The sequence below is a fragment of the Arachis hypogaea genome, chromosome 13 (assembly GCF_003086295.3).
Source record: "Arachis hypogaea cultivar Tifrunner chromosome 13, arahy.Tifrunner.gnm2.J5K5, whole genome shotgun sequence".
In the NCBI taxonomy this organism is placed as follows: domain Eukaryota; kingdom Viridiplantae; phylum Streptophyta; class Magnoliopsida; order Fabales; family Fabaceae; genus Arachis; species Arachis hypogaea.
In genome coordinates this window covers 85362910-85385151 of record NC_092048.1, presented here as the reverse complement: position 1 = coordinate 85385151, position 22242 = coordinate 85362910, and the positions used below count along the sequence as shown (strand labels likewise).

Genomic DNA, 22242 nt, shown 5'->3' with positions numbered 1-22242 from the left:
AATCAACCTACCCACCCCGAGATCGGGATCGGGAACAGAAGAAGAAAGAGGAACCCAACTCAGACAAGCCACGGAAGTACCACAGCTACACCCCCCTCCGAGTCTCCCTGGTAGACGTCTACAGAGAAGTATGCCACACCGAGAAGATCCCACCGCCCCGACCACTAAAACACAAGAAAGCAGGAAGAGATCGGTCCGAATACTGTGAATACCACAAGCTCTACGGTCATTCTACTAATGACTGCTATGATCTGAAAAATGTTATAGAGAAGCTAGCCAGAGAAGGAAAACTCGACAGATATGTAGCAGAGAAAGGAGAAGAGACCAGGAAGAGAAGGCGGGGCGACGACGAAGATCGGGCCGAACGACCCCCACGAACCCCTGAAAGACATGTCCACATGATAAATGGAGGCTTCGCAGGCGGGGGAAAATCCAAATCCTCACGAAAAAGACACCTCAAAGACGTCTATCACATCCGAGAAGACAGTCCCCTGCCCGAGTTACCCACTATTTCATTCACCCGAGAAGATGCTCAAGGGATAATTCCCGGACACGACGATCCAATGGTAATCACCATTATCCTAGCAAATGCCAACTTGCATCGAACCCTGGTAGACCAGGGAAGCTCGGCAGATATCCTGTTCAAGACGGCCTTCGACAAGCTCGGACTTGAAGAAAAAGAACTAAAGGCCTACCCCACCAACCTATTTGGACTAGGGGACACCCCGATCCATCCCTTAGGATATGTCTCGCTACACACTACCTTCGGAAGGGGCGAGCAAGCTAAGACGCTAAGCATCGACTACATTGTGGTCGACGTCACCTCAGCATACAACGCCCTCATTGGGCGACCGACCCTAAACAGACTAGCAGCGGTAGTCTCGACCCCACACCTCTGCATGAAGTTCCCCACCACAAAGGGAATCGCTACTATAAAAGGCGACCAAAAACTAGCACGGCGATGCTACAACGAAAGCCTGAGTCTAAAAGGACGAGAAGGGAAAGAGGTCAACACAATAGAACTCGGACGAGTCCAATCCCGAGAAGACCTCCGGCCACAACCAGAGGGAGAAACCGAAGAAGTCCAGATTGGGAACACCCCTGAAAAAACAACAAGCATAGGAGCAAGCCTCGACGCGGGCCTAAAAGAGGGGCTCACAGCCCTCTTAAGGGAGAATTCCGACCTCTTCGCCTGGAAGGCCTCCGACATGCCAGGCATAAACCCCGACCTGATGTGCCACAAGCTATCGGTTTACCCGGGATCCCGGCCTGTCCAACAAAGACGCCGGAAGCTCGGACCCGAGCGCATGCAAGCAATAGAAGAACAAGTGCAAGCACTACTAGAAGCAGGGTTCATTAGGGAAGTAAAATACCCCCTATGGCTCGCAAACGTGGTCCTGGTAAAAAAGCCCAACGGAAAGTGGAGGATGTGCGTCGATTACACAGACCTCAACAAAGCTTGCCCCAAAGACCCATACCCACTACCAAACATCGACGCGTTAGTAGACGCAGCCTCAGGCTATAGATATCTCTCCTTCATGGACGCATACTTCGGATACAACCAAATCCCGATGTACAGACCCGACCAGGAAAAAACCTCGTTCATAACCCCGAGGGCAAACTACTGCTACGTAGTAATGCCCTTCGGGCTAAAGAACGCAGGAGCAACCTACCAGAGGCTAATGAACAAGGTGTTCTCAGAACACATCGGACAACAGCTGGAGGTGTACGTCGATGACATGCTAGTAAAGACACAAGAAGACAGAAACTTACTGACCGACCTCACTAGTGTTTTCGGGACCCTCAGAAAACACAACATGAGACTTAACCCAACAAAGTGCACCTTCGCCGTAGAAGCAGGAAAGTTCTTAGGCTTCATGCTGACTCAAAGGGGCATTGAAGCAAACCCGGACAAATGCCAAGCAATACTCAACATGAAGAGCCCGACCTGTGTCAAGGAAGTACAACAACTGAATGGAAGGCTAGCCGCCCTATCAAGATTCCTGGCGGGCTCAGCAATAAGGTCACTACCTCTCTACTCACTCCTAAGGAAAGGGAAACCCTTCCTATGGACCCCGGAGTGCGAAAAAGCCTTTCAAAACTTCAAGGAATTCCTTGGGCAGCTACCAATCCTAACCCGACCCCTAAAGGGGGAAGAACTTGTACTATACCTCTCGGTTGGAAATCGGGTAGTCGCTTCAGCGATAATATGAGAAGACGACCAAGGACAACACCCCATATACTTTGTAAGCAAGGCACTACAAGGGGCCGGATTAAACTATCAAAAGATAGAAAAGTTCGCCTACGCCCTGGTGTTCACAGCCCGGAGACTCCGTCCCTACTTTCAAGCCCACACCATCAAAGTCCGAACGAATCAACCAATGAGACACATCCTCCAAAAAACAGACCTGGCAGGACGCATGCTGCAATGGGCGGTGGAGCTGTCCGAGTTCGACCTCCATTATGAAACCCGGACTGCTATAAAATCCCAGTATCTAGCCGACTTCATCGCAGAATACACTGAGACCCCGGGAACCCCACTCTCGTGGAACCTATATGTCGACGGGTCCTCAAACAAAACAGGAAGCGGAGCCGGGGTTATACTTGAAAGCGACCAAGGAACGCGGATAGAACTGTCCTTAAAATTCGAGTTCCAGGCCTCGAATAACCAAGCCGAATACGAAGCCCTACTAGCAGGTCTAAAGCTAGCCGAAGAGGTCGGAGCCCAAAGAATCACGATCTTCAGCGACTCCCAGGTCGTCACCTCACAAGTAAATGGAAGCTACCAGGCCAAGGACCCCACTATGAAAAAATACCTGGACCAAACACAGGCGCAATTACGCCACTTTTCGGAAATACAGGTTCAGCACATACCTCGGGAGCAAAATGCCCGAGCAGACGCCCTCTCAAAGCTCGCCAGCACCAAGCCCGGAGGCAACAACAGAAGTCTCATCCAGGAGACCTTGCAATTTCCCTCCGTACTAAGAAAGGAAGAAGCGCTAGCCATATCCAACCAACAACAAGGGTGGATGACCCCCATACTCAACTATCTAAGGTCGGGAATTCTCCCCGCCTAAAGGAAAGAAGCTAAAAGACTCACAAAAGACGCCCAGAACTATACACTAGTTCACGACATATTATACAGAAGGGGATTCTCAAATCCCCTCCTTAGGTGCGTCCCGACCTCAGAAACAAAGAGAGTCCTCGAAGAAGTTCACGGAGGCATGTGTGGAAACCACCTCGGAGCTCGAGCACTATCCAAGAAAGTAGTCCGAGCCGGATTCTTTTGGCCGACCTTGCAAAGAGACGCGACGGAATTTGTGAAAATATGCCCCCCCTGCCAAAGGCACGCCAATTTTCACAAAGCACCACCTGAAGACCTTATCAGCATCACCGCACCATGGCCCTTCGCAAAATGGGGACTTGACCTACTCGGCCCATTCCCTCAAGGACCGGGGCAAGTCAAATACCTCATAGTAGGGGTCGACTACTTCACAAAGTGGATCGAAGCTGAACCCTTAGCCACCATCACGGCTCAGAAAAGCCGCAAATTCCTATATAAAAACATCGTCACGAGGTTTGGAGTCCCCTACTCCATCACCACAGACAATGGAACTCAGTTCACAGACACAAGTTTTCAAAACTTGGTGGCCGAGCTAAAAATCAAACAGCAGTTCACCTCGGTCGAGCACCCACAGGCCAATAGACAAGCGGAGGCCGCAAACAAAGTCATCCTGGCTGGGTTAAGACGAAGACTTCAAGAGGCCAAAGGGGTGTGGGCCGAGGAGCTCCCCCAGGTACTATGGGCGTATCGGACAACTCCACACTCTACAACGGGAGAATCACCATTCCGACTAGCTTACGGGATGGAGGCGATGATTCCTATCGAAGTAGATGAAGGGTCGCCCAGAGTCATCTTCTACAACGAAGAAGGTAACCCACGGGCACAAAGGGAAGAACTCGACCTCCTCCCCGAGGTCCGAGAAAAAGCCCGGATCCGAGAAGAAGCCTTAAAACGGCGAATGGCCCTCAGATACAACCAGAAAGTAATAAAACGAAGCTTCTCAACTCACGACTTGATTCTGATCCGAAATGACATCGGAACACAAAAGTCAGGGGAAGGGAAGCTAGCTGCAAATTGGAAAGGGCCCTACAGGGTAACAGAAGTCTTGGGGACAGGCTATTACAAAGTATCCGACCTAGAAGGCAATGAGTTGCCCAGGGCCTGGCACGCCTGTAATTTAAGACGATACTACAGCTAGAAAGACTTGGACCGAGGTGTACTCTTTTTCCCTACAAGGGTTTTTTAATGAAGACACCCGGCCAAGAAAGCACCCGACCCAGCTAAGGGTAAACACTCTGTAAATATTCTTTCTTTTTTAATACTAATCAAATTTTTCCTTTTCCTTTTTTCTCATGATGAAACCAATCCTAAAAAGTAAACCCTATTTTGACGGTTTATCTTGTATTGATTTTAAGGGATTTTATCACCTTTTACCCACATGTATTCAATGAAATAGCATGGTTTTGTGATTGTCTCCTTATTTGTACCTAGATGTGAAAACATGCTTTTAGACCCTTAATTTGATGGTTTTCATTCACCTTTGATTCCATAAGATGCCTTGATATATTTGTTAGTGATTTCAGATTGAAAAGGCTAGGAATGGATCAAAGGAGTGAAGAGGAAAGCATGCAAAGTGGAGAAATCATGAAAAGTCAAAAAAGTTGAACTCGCCCATGGACGCGCGCGCGCACTTGGCGCTTGCGCGCACCTGCGAATCACCCCATGGACGCGTACGCGTGCTGTGCGCGTACGCGTCGGTGCTGGTTTATGATTTTTTAATGAAAATGTGACCAACGAATTCTCAAGGGTTGTGGGGCCCAATCCCAACCAACTTTGGCGCCAAAGATGCTATTTAAAGCCAAGGATTGAAGAGCAAGGGAGAATTCCAATCATTCACACACATTAGGATTAGTTTAGAAGTAGTTTCTAGAGAGAGAAGCTCTCACTTCTCTCTAGAATTAGGATTAGGTTTAGTTCTTAGATCTAGGTTTTAATCTTTGCTTTCTTCCACTTCTATCTCTCAATTCTTTGTTGCTACATTCAATCTTCTTCTATTCTTTTGTTGTAATTTCCTTTATATTGTTCTTATATTTTGTTGTAGATCTAGTATTGTTCCTTCTACATTCTTCCAATTCAATAAGAGGTAATTCATAATAATTGTTCTTCTTTGCTTTTCTATTGTTGATCTCTTGCCTTTGTAATTGTAGATTCCTTTAATTCTCGCAATTAATAATGTTTACTTCTATTGCACTCTATGTGTTTGTTGAAATGCCTCTTCTAGATATAGTGTAGATTTTGTTCCTCTTGGCCTAGGTAGAGTAATTAGTGACACTTGAGTTATCTAATCCCTTTGTTGATTGATAATTGGAGAGATTGCTAATTGGTTTGGAGTGCACTAAAGCTAGTCTTTCCTTGGGAGTTGGCTAAGACTTGTGGCTCAAGTCAATTCATCCACTTGACTTTCCTTTAATTAGTAAGGGTTAACTAAGTGGTAGCAACGAACAATTCTCATCACAATTGAGAAGGATAACTAGGATAGGACTTCTAATTTTCATACCTTGCCAAGAGCCTTTTATAGTTGTTAGTTTATTTTCATTGCCATTTACTTTTCATGCTTCTTATCCAAAACCCCAAAATAACTCATAACCAATAACAAGACACTTTATTATAATTCCTTGGGAGAACGACCCGAGGTTTGAATACTTCGGTTATTAATTTTAGGGGTTTGTTTTAGTGACAAACAACTTTTTGTATGAAAGGATTAGTGATTGGTTTAGAAACTATACTTGCAACGAGAATTCATTTGTGAAATTCTATACCATCAAAAATCCATTCATCAGTCCCCTCCACCGGGATTTTAATTTCCCGGAAAGTAGTTTGAGTCTAGAGTTAAACAACAGAACCTTCTGTCCTGGTTCAAAGACTCTAGATGACAGTTTCTTGTCATGCCACCTTTTTGCTTTCTCCTTTTAAATTTTTGCATTTTCAAAAGCATTGAGTCTGAATCCCTCTAGCTCATTCAGCTGGAGCAGTCGTTTCTCTCTAACTAACTTAGCATCCAGGTTTAGGAATCTGGTTGCCCAGTAGGCTTTATGTTCTAGTTCTACGGGCAGATGACAGGCCTTGCCATATTCCAGCTGGTATGGAGAGGTTCCTATAGGAGTCTTGAATGCTGTTCTGTATGCCCACAGAGCATCATCCAAGCTCTTTGCCCAATCCTTTCTACAGGCAATTACAGTCCGTTCCAGGATTCTCTTTAGTTCTCTGTTAGAGACTTCAGCCTGCCCATTTGTCTGTGAATGATACGGAGTTGCCACTTTGTGGCTAATTCCATATCTGACCATAGCAGAGTAAAGCTGTTTATTGCAGAAATGAGTGCCCCCATCACTGATTAGTACTCTGGGAACACCAAATCTGCTGAAAATATATTTCTGGAGGAACTTCAGCACAGTCTTAGTATCATTAGTGGGTGTGGCAATTGCTTCTACCCATTTAGATACGTAGTCTATAGCCACCAGAATATAAGTGTTTGAGTATGATGGTGGGAAAGGACCCATGAAGTCAATGCCCCATACATCAAACAACTCAATCTCTAAGATCCCTTGTTGAGGCATGCGTAACCATGAGGTAAGCTACCAGCTCTTTGGCAACTGTCACAGTTACGCACAAACTCTGGGGCATATTTAAAGATAGTAGGCCAGTAGAAGCCACATTGGAGGACCTTAATGGCTGTTCGCTCACCTCCAAAATGTCCTCCATACTGTGATCCATGGCAATGCCACAGGATCTTCTGTGCCTCCTCTCTAGGTACACATCTGCGAATCATTCCGTCTGCACATCTCTTAAAGAGGTATGGCTCATCCCATAGGTAGTACTTTACATCAGAAATTAGTTTTTTTCTTTGTACCTTACTGTACTCATTGGGTATGAACCTCACAGCTTTATAATTTACAATGTCTGCAAACCATGGTGCCTCCTGAATGGAAAAGAGTTGCTCATCCGGAAAGGTCTCAGAGATCTCAGTAGGAGGAAGGGACGCCCCTGCTACTGGTTCTATTCGGGACAGGTGATCAGCTACCTGGTTCTCTGTCCCTTTTCTGTCTCTTATTTCTATATCAAACTCTTGCAGAAGCAACACCCATCTTATGAGCCTGGGTTTTGAATCCTGCTTTGTGAGTAGGTATTTAAGAGCAGCATGGTCAGTATACACAATCACTTTTGAACCTACTAAATAGGATCTAAACTTGTCAATGGCCTAAACCACTGCAAGTAACTCTTTTTTTGTGGTTGTGTAATTCTTCTGTGCATCATTTAAAACATGGCTAGCATAGTAAATGATGTGTAGAAGCTTGTTATGCCTCTGTCCCAACACTGCACCAATGGCATGGTCACTGGCATCACACATTAGTTCGAATGGTAATGTCCAGTTTGGTGCAGAGATAACCGGTGCTGTAACCAGCTTAGCTTTCAGGGTTTCAAACGCCTGTAGACACCCTGTGTTAAACACAAATAGCGTGTCAGCAGCTAGCAGATTGCTCAGAGATTTTGCAATTTTTGAAAAATCCTTTATAAACCTCCTATAGAATCTTGCATGCCCCAGAAAGCTTCTGATTGCCTTAACATTGGCAGGTGGTGGTAATTTTTCAATTACCTCCACTTTTGCTTGATCCACTTCTATTCTCTTGTTTGAAATTTTATGCCCAAGGACAATTCCCTCAGTCACCATAAAGTGACATTTTTTCCAGTTTAAAACTAGGTTGGTCTCTTGGCATCTTTTCAGAACAAGTGCTAAATGATCAAGACAAGAGATGAATGAGTCTCCAAATATTGAAAAATCATCCATGAAGACTTCCAAAAATTTCTCTACCATATCAGAGAAGATAGAGAGCATGCACTTCTGAAAGGTTGCAGGTGCATTGCACAGACCAAAAGGTATCCTTCTGTAAGCAAATACGCCAGATGGACATGTGAATGTTGTTTTCTCTTGGTCCTGAGGATCTACTGCAATTTGGTTGTAGCCTGAATAGCCGTTCAAAAAGCAGTAATAGTCATGACCTGCTAGTATCTCTAGCATCTGGTCTATGAATGGCAAAGGAAAATGATCATTTCTGGTGACTGTATTGAGCCTTCTGTAGTCAATACACATACGCCACCCTGTAACTGTTCTTGTAGGAACCAGTTCATTCTTTTCATTGTGAACCACTGTCATGCCTCCCTTTTTGGGTATAACTTAGACAGGGCTTACCCAAGGGCTATCAGAAATAGGATAAATAATCCCAACCTCTAGTAACTTAGTGACCTCTTTTTGCACCATCTCCTTCATTCCTGGATTTAGCCGCCTCCGTGGTTGAACCACTGGCTTAGCATCATCCTCCAGTAGGATCTTGTGCATGCATCTTGCTGGGCTAATGCCTTTAAGATCACTTATGGACCACCCAAGAGCTGTCTTGTGTGTCCTTAGCACTTGAATTAGTGCTTTCTCTTTCTGTGGATTTAAAGCAGAGCTTATGATCACTGGAAAAGTGTTACCTTCTCCCAGAAATGCATATTTCAGGGATGGTGGTAGTGGTTTGAGCTCGGGTTTAGGAGGCTTATCCTCTTCCTGAGGAATTTTCAGAGGTTCTTTTATTTTCTCTGATTCGAGACTTTCAGTCATATTGATCTCTTCTACCAAAGAGTCAATAATATCAGTGCTCATGCAGTCATTTGATGTGTTTGGATGCTGCATAGCTTTGACAGCATTTAACTTGAACTCATCCTCATTGACTCTCAGGGTCACTTCCCCTTTATGTACGTCAATAAGAGTTCATCCAGTTGCTAGGAAAGGTCTTCCTAGAATGAGAGTTAAATTCTCGTGCTCCTCCATTTCCAGCACTACAAAGTCAGTGGGAAAGGTAAATGGCCCAACCTTGACAATCATGTCCTCAATTATGCCTGATGGATATTGGTGCACGAAATTGTGATCTCTGGTAATGGCTCCAAAAACTTGGTGCTCTAATCTCAATTCATAATTTGTCACAACTTCGATACAACTAACCAGCAAGTGCACTGGGTCGTCCAAGTAATAAACCTTACGTGAGTAAGGGTCGATCCCACGGAGATTGTCGGCTTGAAGCACGCTATGGTCACCTTGTAAATCTCAGTCAGGCGGATATAAAATAGTTATGGAGTTTTCGAAAATAAATAATAAAAGAAGGATAGAAATACTTATGTAAATTATTGGTGAGAATTTCAGATAAGCACATAGAGATGCTTTCGTTCCTCTGAACCTCTGCTTTCCTGCTGCCTTCATCCAATCAATCCTACTCCTTTCCATGGCTGGCTTTATGTAAGGGCATCACCGTTGTCAATGGCTACATCCTATCCTCTTGTGAAAATGGTCCAAATGCTCTGTCACGGCACGGCTAATCATCTGAGGTTCTCGATCATACTGGAATAGGATTCACCCTCCTTTTGCGTCTGTCACTATGCCCAGCACTCGCGAGTTTGAAGCTCGTCACAATCATTCAATCCCTGAATCCTACTCGGAATACCACAGACAAGGTTTAGACTTTCCGGACTCTCATGAATGCCGCCATCAATCTAGCTTATACCACGAGGATTCTGATTAAGAAATCCAAGAGATACTCATTCAATCTAAGGTAGAACGGAAGTGGTTGTCAGGCACGCGTTCATAGGGAATGATGATGATTGTCACATTCATCACATTCAGGTTGAAGTGCGAATGAATGTCTTAGAAGTGGAATAAGTTAACTTGAATAGAAAAACAGTAGTACTTTGCATTAATCTTTGAGGAACAGCAGAGCTCTACACCTTAATCTATGGAGTGTAGAAACTCTACCGTTGTAAAATACATAAGTAAAAGGTTCAGGCATGGCCGAATGGCCAGCCTCTCTGATCTAAGAACCAGGCGTCCAAAGATGTCAAATACAATAGTAAAAAGTCCTATTTATAATAAACTAGCTACTAGGGTTTACAGAAGTAAGTAATTGATGCATAAATCCACTTCTGAGGCCCACTTAGTGTGTGCTTGGGCTGAGCTTGAAGTCTACACGTGGAGAGGTCATTCTTGGAGTTGAACGCCAGCTTTTGTGCCAGTTTAGGCGTTGAACTCCACTTTGCAACTTGTTTCTGGCGCTGGACGCCAGAATTGGGCAGAGAGCTGGCGTTGAACGCCAGTTTTCATCATCTAAAATTGGGCAAAGTATGGACTATTATATATTGCTAGAAGGACCTGGATGTCTACTTTCCAACGCAATTGGAAGCGCGCTATTTTGAGTTTTGTAGCTCCAGAAAATCCATTTTGAGTGCAGGGAGGTCAGTATCCAACAGCATCAGTAGTCCTTCTTCAACCTCTGAATCTGATTTTTGCTCAAGTCCCTCAATTTCAGCCAGAAAATACCTGAAATCACAGAAAAACACACAAACTCATCGTAAAGTCCAGAAATGTGAATTTAACATAAAAACTAATGAAAACATCCCTAAAAGTAACTAGATTCTACTAAAAACATACTAAAAATAATGCCAAAAAGCGTATAAATTATCCACTCATCACAACACCAAACTTAAATTGTTGCTTGTCCCCAAGCAATTGAAAGATCAAATAGGATAAAAAGAAGAGAATATACTATAAATTCCAAACTATCAATGAAACATAGCTCAAATCAGATGAGCGGGACTTGTAGCTTTTTGCCTCTTGAATAGTTTTGGCATCTCACTTTATCCATTGAAGTTCAGAATGATTGGCTTCTATAGAAACTCAGAGTTCAGATAGTGTTATTGATTCTCCTAGCTCAGTATGATGATTCTTGAACACAGCTATTTTATGAGTCTTGGTCGTGGCCCTAAGCACTTTGTTTTCCAGTATTACCACCGGATACATAAATGCCACAGACACATAATTGGGTGAACCTTTTTAGATTGTGACTCAGCTTTGCTAAAGTCCCCAATTAGAGGTGTCCAGGGTTCTTAAGCACACTCTTTTTTTTTGCTTTGGACCTTGACTTTAACCGTTCAGTCTCAAGTTTTCACTTGACACCTACACGCCACAAGCACATGGTTAGGGACAGCTTGGTTTAGCCGCTTAGGCCAGGATTTTATTCCTTTAGGCCCTCCTATCCACTGATGCTCAAAGCCTTGGAATCCTTTTTATTTTCCCTTGCCTTTTGGTTTTAAGGGTTATTGGCTTTTTGCTCTTGCCTCTTGGTTTTAAGAGCTTTTGGCTTTTTCTGCTTGCTTTTTCTTTTTCTTTCTAATTTTTTTTTCGCCTTTTTTTTTTCTGCAAGCTTTGTTCTTTGCTGCTTTTTCTTGCTTCAAGAATCATTTTCATGATTTTTCAGATTATCAAATAACATGTCTCCTTATCATCATTCTTTCAAGAGCCAACATATTTAACATTCTTAAACAACAACTTCAAAAGATATATGCACTGTTCAAGCATTCATTCAGAAAACAAGAAGCATTGTCACCACATCAATATAATTAAACTAAGTTCAAGGATAAATTTGAAACTCATGTACTTCTTGTTCTTTTGAATTAAAACATTTTTTCATTTAAGAGAGGTGATGGATTTATAGGACATTCATAACTTTAAGGCATAGTTACTAACTACTAATGATCATGTAATGAAGACACAAACATAGATAAGCACTTAACATAGAGAAAACGAAAAATAGAGAATGTGAGAACAAGGAATGAGTCTACCTTAGTGATGGTGGCGTTTCCTTCTTGAGGAACCAATGATGTCCTTGAGCTCTTCTATGTCTCTTCCTTGTCTTTGTTGCTCCTCCCTCATTGCTTTTTGATCTTCTCTTATTTCATGAAGGATGATGGAGTGCTCTTGATGTTCCACCCTTAGTTGTCCCATGTTGGAACTTAATTCTCCTAGGGAGGTGTTGATTTGCTCTCAATAGTTTTGTGGAGGAAAATGAATTTGAGGCATCTCCGGGATCTCATGGTGATGAGCTTTCTGCGCCTCTTGAGCTCCATGAATAGGCTCTCTTGCTTGCTCCATCCTTTTCTTAGTGATGGGCTTCTCTTCCTCAATGTGAATGTCTCCTTCTATGAAAGCTCCAGCTGAGTAACATAGATGGTAAATAAGATGAGGAAAAGCTAGCCTTGCCCCAGGGGAGGGCTTTTCAGCTATTTTGTAGAGTTCAAGAGAGATGACTTCATGAACTTCTACTTCCTCTCCAATCATGATGCTATGAATCATGATGGCCCAATCCACTATAACTTCAGATTGGTTGCTAGTGGGGATGATGGAGCATTGGATGAACTCCAACCATCCTCTAGCCACAGGCTTGAGGTCTAGTCTTCTTAGTTGAACCGGCTTGCCTTTGGAGTGATCTTCCATTGAGCTCCTTCCACACATATGTCCATGAGGACTTGGTCCAACCTTTGATTAAAGTTGACCCTTCTAGTATAGGGGCACTCATCTCCTTGCATTATAGGCAAGTTAAATGCCAACCTCACATTCTCCGGACTAAAATCTAAGTATTTCCCCCTAACCATTGTAACATAATTCTTTGGATTCGGGTTCTTACTTTGATCATGGTTCCTAGTGATCCATGCATTGGCATAGAACTCTTGAACCATTAGGATGCCGACTTATTGGATGGGGTTTGTTAGAACTTCCCAACCTCTTCTTTGGATTTCATGTCGGATCTCCGGATACTCATTTCTCTTGAGTTTGAAAGGGACCTCGGGGATCACCTTCTTCTTGACCACAACATCATAGAAGTGGTCTTGATGAGCTTTGGAGATGAACCTTTCCATCTCCCATGACTCAGAGGTGGAAGCTTTTGTCTTCCCTTTCCCTTTTCTAGAGGATTCTCCGGTCTTGGGTTCCATCAATGGTAATGGAAAAACAAAAAGCTTATGCTTTTACCACACCAAACTTAGAATTTTGCTCGCCCTCGAACAAGAGAAGAAAGAATAGATGAAGAAGAAGAAGAAAATATGGAGAGGAGGGGGGAGGTGTGTTTCGGCCAAGAAGAGAAAAGAGGGTTGTGTTGTGTGAAAATGAGGAAGAATGGAGGGTTATATATAGGGAAGGGAGGGGGGTAAGTTCGGCCATTTAGGGTGGGTTTGGGTGGGGAATTGATTTTGAATTTTGAAGGTAGGTGGAGTTTATGAGGTAGGTTTATGGGGAAGAGTGGATGGATGTGAGTGGTGAAAAGGTGATGGGGAAGAGAGATTGAGGTGATTGGTGAAGGGTTTTGGGAAAGAGTGTTTACGGGATTGTGTGAAAGAGGGGTGAGAAGAAGTGAGTGGAGGTAGGTGGGGATCCTGTGGGGTCCACAGATCCTGAGGTGATCCTGTGGGGTCCACAGATCCTGAGGTGTTCAAGGATTTACAACCTTGCACCCAATTAGGCATGCAAAATGCCCTTGCACACAACTCTGGGCGTTCAGCGCCAGATTGGTGCTTGTTCTGGGCGTTGAACGCCCATTTGTAGCCCATTTCTGGTGTTGAACGCCAGAACCATGCTTGTTCTGGGCGTTCAGCGCCAGCTCTTCTCCAGGGTGCATTTCTGGCGTTCAAACGCCCAGATGCTGCCCATTTCTGGCGTTCAGCGCCAGAACCATGCTCTGTTATGGCGTTGAACGCCCAAAACATGCTTCTTACTGGCGTTTAAACGCCAGTAAGGTCCTCCTCCAGGGTGTGATTTTTCTTCTGCTGTTTTTGATTTCGTTTTCAATTTTTATATTTATTTTGTGACTCCACATGATCATGAACCTAATAAAACATGAAAAACAATAAAAATTAGATAAATAAACATTGGGTTGCCTCCCAACAAGGGCTTCTTTAATGTCAATAGCTTGACAGTGGGCTCTCATGGAGCCTCACAGATGTGCAGAGCTTTGTTGAGACCTCCCAACACAAAACTTAGAGTTTGGATATGGGGGTTTGACACCAAACTTAGAGTTTGGTTGTGGCCTCCCAACACCAAACTTAGAGTTTGACTGTGGGGGCTTTATTTGACTCTGCTTTGAGAGAAGCTTTTTATGCTTCCTCTCCGTGGATGTAGAGAGAGATCCTTGAGTTGTAAACACAAGGTTGTCCTCATTTATTTGAAGGATCAATTCTCCTCTGTCCACATCAATCACAGCTCTTGCTGTGGCTAGGAAGGGTCTTCCAAGGATGATGAATTCATCCTCATCCTTCCCAGTATCTAGGACTATGAAATCAGCAGGGATATAAAGGCCTTCAACCTTTACTAACACGTCCTCTACTTGTCCATAAGCCTGTTTTCTTGAATTGTCTGCCATCTCTAATGAGATTTTAGTGGCTTGCACCCCAAAGATTCCCAATTTCTCTATTACAGAGAGGGGCATGAGGTTTATGTCTGAACCAAGGTCACACAGAGCCTTAAAGATCATGGTGCCTATGGTACAAGGTATTAATAACTTTTCAGGATCCTGTTTCTTCTGAGGCAATGTCAGTTGATCCAGATCACTCAGTTCATTAGTGAGCAAGGGAGGTTCATCTTCGCAAGTCTCAATACCAAATAATTTGGCATTCAGCTTCATGATTGCACCAAGGTACTTGGTGACTTATTCCTCAGTAACATCTTCATTCTCTTCAGAAGAGGAATACTCATCAGAGCTCATGAATGGCATAAGGAGGTTTAATGGAATCTCTATGGTCTCTAGTTGAGCCTCAGATTCCTTTGGTTCCTCAGAGGGAAGCTCCTTATTGATCACTGGACGTCCCAGGAGGTCTTCCTCCTTGGGATTCACGTCCTCTCTTTCCCTTACAGGTTCGGCCATGGTGATTAATTCAATGGCCTTGCACTCTCCTTTTGGATTTTCTTCTGTATTGCTTGGGAGAGTACTAGGAGGGATTTCAGTGATCCTTTTACTCAGCTGGCCCACTTGTGCTTCTAAATTTCTAATGGAAGATCTTGTTTCATTTATGAAACTTACAGTGGCCTTAGATAGATCAGAGACTAAGTTTGCTAATTTAGAGGTATTTTGTTCAGAGTTCTCTGTCTGTTGCTGAGTGGATGATGGAAAAGGCTTGCTATTGCTAAACCTGTATCTTCCACCATTATTAAAGCCCTGTTGAGGCTTTTGTTGATCCGTCCATGAGAGATTTGGATGATTTCTCCATGATGGATTATAGGTGTTTCCATAAGGTTCACCTAAGTAATTCACCTCTGCTATTGTAGGGTTCTCAGGATCATAAGCTTCTTCTTCAGAAGATGCCTCTTGAGTACTGTTGGATGCAGCTTGCATTCCATTCAGACTCTGAGAAATCATATTGACTTGCTGAGTCAATATTTTGTTCTGAGCCAATATGGCATTCAGAGTATCAATTTCAAGAACTCCCTTCTTCATAGGCGTCCCATTACTCACAGGATTCCTCTCAGAAGTGTACATGAACTGGTTATTAGCAACCATGTCAATGAGTTCTTGAGCTTCTGCAGGCGTTTTCTTTAGGTGAATGGATCCACCTGCAGAAGTATCCAATGACATCTTTGATAGCTCAGATAAACCATCATAGAATATATCCAGGATGGTCCATTCTGAAAGCATGTCAGAAGGACACTTTTTGGTCAGCTGCTTGTATCTTTCCCAAGCTTCATAGAGGGATTCACCTTCTTTCTGTCTGAAGGTTTGAACATCCACTCTAAGCTTGCTCAGATTTTGAGGAGGAAAGAACTTGGCTAAGAAAGCCGTGACCAGCTTATCCCAAGAGTTCAGGCTGTCTTTGGGTTGAGAGTCCAACCACACTCTAGCTCTGTCTCTTACAGCAAAAGGGAAAAGCATGAGCCTGTAGACTTTAGGATCTACTCCATTAGTCTTAACAGTATCACAGATCTGCAAGAATTCAGTTAAGAACTGAAAAGGATCTTCAGATGGAAGTCCATGAAACTTGCAGTTCTGCTGCATCAGAGAAACTAGCTGAGGTTTCAGCTCAAAATTGTTTGCTCCAATAGCAGGAATGGAGATGCTTCTTCCATGTAAATTGGAATTTGGTGTAGTAAAGTCACCAAGCATCCTCCTTGCATTATTATTATTTTCGGCTGCCATCTCCTCTTCTTGTTCGAAAATTTCTGAAAGATTATCTCTGGATTGTTGTAATTTAGCTTCTTTTAGTTTCCTCTTCAGAGTCCTTTCAGGTTCTGGATCTGCTTCAACAAGAATATTCTTGTCCTTTCTCCTGCTCATATGACAAAGAAGAGGGCACAGAAATAATAATAATAATAATAATAATAATAATAGGGATCCTTTATACCACAGTATAGAGGTCCTTGTGTGAGTAGAAGAAAAGAAGAAGAAAATCTGAACTCAGAGAGAGAGAGGGAGTTCGGATTTTTGGTGAGTGATGTGAGGAGGAGATGTTAGTGGATGAATAAATAAATAGAATAAGATGAGAAAGGGAAAATTTCGAAAATAAATTTTGAAAAAGAGTTAGCGATTTTCGAAAATAGTTTTTGAAAAAGGTTAGTAATTTTTCGAAAATTAAAATCAAAAATTAAAATAATTAGTTAATTAAAAAGAATTTTTGAAAAAGAGGGAAGATATTTTCGAAAATTAGAGAGAGAGAGTTAGTTAGGTAGTTTTGAAAAAGATAAGAAACAAACAAAAAGTTAGTTGGTTAGTTGAAACAAATTTGAAAATCAATTTTGAAAAGATAAGAAGATAAGAAGTTAGAAAGGATATTTTAAAATCAAATTTTTGAAAAAGATATGATTTAGAAAAAGATAAGATAAGAAGATATTTTTGAAAATATATGATTGGAATTAGTTTTGAAAAAGATTTGAATTTTTTTTTAAAATAACAATTAATGATTTGATTCACAAGAAATCACAAGGTATGATTCTAGAACTTAAAGTTTGAATCTTTCTTAACAAGCAAGTAACAAACTTGAAATTTTTGAATCAAAACATTAATTGATGATGTTATTTTCGAAAAATATGAAAAAAGATTTTCAAACAATAAGAAAAAGATTTTTGAAAAATATTTTTAGAATTTTTGAAAATAACTAAGAAAAATGAAAAAGATTTTGAAAAAGATAAGATTCTTAAATTAAAAATTTGATTTGACTAATAAGAACAACTAGATTTTAAAAATTTTTGAAAAAGTCAAATCTAATTTTCGAAATTTTAAGAGAGAAAAAGGGGAAGATATATTTTTTTATTTTTGAATTTTTATGATGAGAGAGAGAAACATGAAAATGATGCAATGCATGAAAATTTTGGATCAAAACAATGAATGCATGCAAGAATGCTATGAATGTCAAGATGAACACCAAGAACACTATGAATGTCAAGATGAACATCAAGAACTTATTTTTGAAAACTTTTATATGCAAAGAAAACATGCAAGACACCAAACTTAGAAATCTTTCATGTTTAGACTCTATGGATGCAAAAATGCACATGAAAAACAAGAAAAGACACAAAACATGAAAATATCAAGATCAAACAAGAAGACTTACCAAGAACAACTTGAAGATCATGAAGAACACTATGAATGCATGAATTTTCGAAAAATGCAAGATGAATATGCAATTGACACCAAACTTTAAATCTGACTCAAGACTCAAACAAGAAACATGAACTATTTTTGATTTTTATGATTTTATGATTCTTTTGTATTTTCTTTTAATTTTTTCGAAAATCATTTTGAAAAAGAAAAAAATAAGGCTTCTAAAATTTTTAATATGAATTCTAGGAATCTTATGCTCTTTAGTTTAAAGCTCCAATCAAAGGGTTAGGCATGGCTTAATAGCCAGCCAAGCTTTAGTATGTAACTCAGACATGACATGCCTGACATTCCCTACAGCCAGCCAGGCTTCAACATGCTTCATGAAACACAAGAATTCATTCTTAAAAATTATGAAGAAAAAAAATATATTTTTTTGAAAACATTTTTATTTTAAAATTTTTTTTTGAAAACAAAAGAGAAATTTTTGAAAGATTTTTTTTGAAAAATTTTTGAAAACTTTTTGAAAAGAAAACGAAAAGAAAGTTACCCAATCTGAGCAACAAGATGAACCGTCAGTTGTCCAAACTCGAACAATCCCCGGCAACGGCGCCAAAAACTTGGTGCACGAAATTGTGATCTCTGGTAATGGCTCCAAAAAACTTGGTGCTCTAATCTCAATTCATAATTTGTCACAACTTCGATACAACTAACCAGCAAGTGCACTGGGTCGTCCAAGTAATAAACCTTACGTGAGTAAGGGTCGATCCCACGGAGATTGTCGGCTTGAAGCAAGCTATGGTCACCTTGTAAATCTCAGTCAGGCGGATATAAAATAGTTATGGAGTTTTCGAAAATAAATAATAAAAGAAGGATAGAAATACTTATGTAAATCATTGGTGAGAATTTCAGATAAGCACATAGAGATGCTTTCGTTCCTCTGAACCTCTGCTTTCCTGCTGCCTTCATCCAATCAATCCTACTCCTTTCCATGGCTGGCTTTATGTAAGGGCATCACCGTTGTCAATGGCTACATCCCATCCTCTTGTGAAAATGGTCCAAATGCTCTGTCACAGCACGGCTAATCATCTGAGGTTCTCGATCATACTGGAATAGGATTCACCCTCCTTTTGCGTCTGTCACTACGCCCAGCACTCGCGAGTTTGAAGCTTGTCACAGTCATTCAATCCCTGAATCCTACTCAAAATACCACAGACAAGGTTTAGACTTTCCGGACTCTCATGAATGCCGCCATCAATCTAGCTTATACCACGAGGATTCTGATTAAGAAATCCAAGAGATACTCATTCAATCTAAGGTAGAACAGAAGTGGTTGTCAGGCACGCGTTCATAGGGAATGATGATGATTGTCACATTCATCACATTTAGGTTGAAGTGCGAATGAATATCTTAGAAGCGGAATAAGTTGAATTGAATAGAAAAATAGTAGTACTTTGCATTAATCTTTGAGGAACAGCAGAGCTCCACACCTTAATCTATGGAGTGTAGAAACTCTACCGTTGAAAAATACATAAGTAAAAGGTTCAGGCATGGCCGAATGGCCAGCCTCTCTGATCTAAGAACCAGGCGTCCAAAGATGTCAAATACAATAGTAAAAAGTCCTATTTATAATAAACTAGCTACTAGGGTTTATAGAAGTAAGTAATTGATGCATAAATCCACTTCTGGGGCCCACTTGGTGTGTGTTTGGGCTAAGCTTGAAGTCTACACGTGGAGAGGTCATTCTTGGAGTTGAACGCCAGCTTTTGTGCCAGTTTGGGCGTTGAACTCCACTTTGTAACTTGTTTCTGGCGTTGGACGCCAGAATTGGGCAGAGAGCTGGCGTTGAACGCCAGTTTGCATCGTCTAAACTTGGAGAAAGAATAGACTATTATATATTTCTGAAAAGCCCTGGATGTCTACTTTTCAACACAATTGGAAACGCGCCATTTTGAATTCTGTAGCTCCAGAAAATCCATTTTGAGTGCAGGGAGGTCAGAATCCAACAACATCAGTAGTCCTTCTTCAACCTCTGAATCTGATTTTTGCTCAAGTCCCTCAATTTCAGCCAGAAAATACCTGAAATCACAGAAAAACACACAAACTCATAGTAAAGTCCAGAAATGTGAATTTAACATAAAAACTAATGAAAACATCCCTAAAAGTAACTAGATTCTACTAAAAACATACTAAAAATAATGCCAAAAAGTGTATAAATTATCCGCTCATCAGATATTTAATGGAGCCATCAGCAAGTTGAAGACATATCCGGGTTGGTTTTACCTCTTCAGTCAAGCCAAGCTTTCTGATAGTGGATGCAGGTATTAGGTTGATACTTGCTCCAAGGTCACATAGAGCTGTCTTGGTGCAAGCACCCTTTAATGTGCATGGTATCATAAAGCTTCCTGGATCTTGAAGCTTCTCTGGTAAGCTTTTCAGAATGACTGCACTGCATTCTTCAGTGAGAAACACCTTTTCAGTTTCTCTTCAATCCTTCTTATGACTTAAGATCTCTTTCATGAACTTAGCATAAGAGGGTATTTGCTCAAGTGCCTCTGCAAACGGGATCTTTATCTCAAGAGTCCTGAGATAGTCTACAAAGCGGGAAAATTGTTTATCTTGCTCTGCTTGGCGGAGTTTCTGAGGATAAGGCATCTTGGCTTTATATTCTTCAACATTAGTTGCTACAGGTTTATTCCCTACAGAGGTGGTTGGAGAAGCCTTCTTAGAGGGGTTACTATTAGCACTTGCAGGTGTCTGATCCCTCATTGGCGTTTGAACGCCAGGATTGGGTGCTGGATGGGCATTTAACGCCAGCTTCCCACCCTTTTCTGGCGTTTGAACGCCAGAACTGGGCAGGGAATGGGCGTTTAACGCTAACTTTTCTCCCTTTTCTGGCGTTTAAAAGCCAGAAGTGGGCATGCACTGGGCGTTTAACGCCAATCTTTCACCCTTTTCTGGCGTTTGAACGCCAGAATTATTCCTCTCTGGGCTCTTGCTGTCCTCAGAGGAATTTTGGGCAGTGGTTTGGTCATCCTCTGTCAGTTGTTCCTTTCTTGGCTTTCTGCTACTTTGAGCTGATTTATTCAATGTCTTCCCGCTCCTTAATTGAACAGCTTGGCATTCTTCTGTTATCTGTTTAGATAGCTGCTGTCTTGTCTGATTCAATTGCACTTCCATATTCTTGTTAGCATTTTTATTGTCTTGGAGCATCTCTTTAAATTCTGCTAATTGTTTTGTCATAAGGAGTAATTGCTGATTAATTTCAATGATCTGTTCTTGAGGATTAGGATCAGTAGTTACTACCCTAGCCTCTTCTTTTATGGAGGACTCACTGCTAGATTACAAATGTTGATTTCTAGCAACCGTATCTATGAGTTCTTGAGCCTCTTCAATCGTCTTCCTCATGTGTATAGATCCACCAGCTGAGTAGTCTAGAGACATCTGAGCTTTTTTTGTAAGCCCATAGTAGAAGATGTCTAACTGTACCCACTCTGAAAATATTTCAGAGGGGCATTTCCTTAGCATCCCTCTGTACCTTTCCCAGGCATTATAAAGGGATTCATGATCCTCTTGTTTAAAGCCTTAGATGTCCAGCCTCAGCTGTGTCATCCGTTTTAGAGGGTAGAATTGATTCAGGAATTTGTCTGTTAACTGTCTCCATGTTTTTATGCTTGCTGTGGGTTGGTTATTTAACCACCTCTTAGCTTGATCTTTTACAACAAATGGAAACAGTAATAATCTGTAGACATCCTGATCCACTTCCTTATCATGTACTGTGTCAGCAATTTGTAAGAACTGTGCCAGAAACTCAGTAGGTTCTTCCTGTGGAAGACCGGAATACTAGCAATTTTACTGCACCATGATAATGAGCTGAGGATTTAGCTCAAAACTGCTTGCTTTGATGGGAGGTATACAGATGCTACTCCCATATACAGCTGTAATGGGGTTAGCATATGACCCCAGAGTCCTTCTGGACTGTTCACTTCCACTTATGTCCATGATGGAGAAAAGGGAATTGATATAAATTTTTTTTATTTTATTTAATTAAAAGTAACCAAAAAAAAATAAAACAAAATAAATGAAAAATAAAATAAAAGTTTCAAAAATTAAGAGAAAAAGTAAAAAGATAAATAAATAATTCGAATGCTAAAATGGCTAATTAATTAAAAAGATTTGAAAAATAGAAGAAAATGAAATAAAAGCAAATTGAAAACTAAATTAATTAAAAAGATTTTGGAATTAGCAATCAAAAAGATATGATTGAAAATTATTTTGAAAAAGATATGATTGAGAAGATATGATTGAAGAAATTAAAAAGATTTGATTTTTGAAAAAGATTTGAAAAGATCAATTTTTGAAATTAGAATTTTGACTTGACTAAAAAAAAGATATGATTTTGAAAATCTTTGACTAATTTAATGCAAAATTTCGAAATTTATGAGTAAAATAAAGAAAAAAAAATATTTTTTTGATTTTTGAATTTTAATGAGGAAAGAGAAAAATAATAAAATGACATTAAACTTAGAAATTTTAGATCAAAGCAAAGAGAACAAACAAGAAAACTTTGAATGTTAAGATGAACACCAAGAACACTTTGAAGATTAAGATGAACACCAAGAACAAATTTTTGAAAAATTTTTAAGTAAATAAAAGCACAAAAACACCAAACTTTAAATTTTTAGAAAATCAAACACAAATTTTCGAAAATTTAAAGGAAAACACAAAGAACACACTAAA

General features: G+C 40.9%; 1 non-coding gene across 1 annotated transcript; it reads left to right on the top strand.

The window, feature by feature from the left end:
* The first annotated feature begins 15600 nt into the window (after positions 1 to 15600).
* Positions 15601 to 15708, top strand: LOC112739407 (small nucleolar RNA R71). The gene has a single exon (XR_003170344.1). It is a non-coding gene; the product is annotated as a small nucleolar RNA R71 (small nucleolar RNA).
* Positions 15709 to 22242: the final 6534 nt, after the last annotated feature.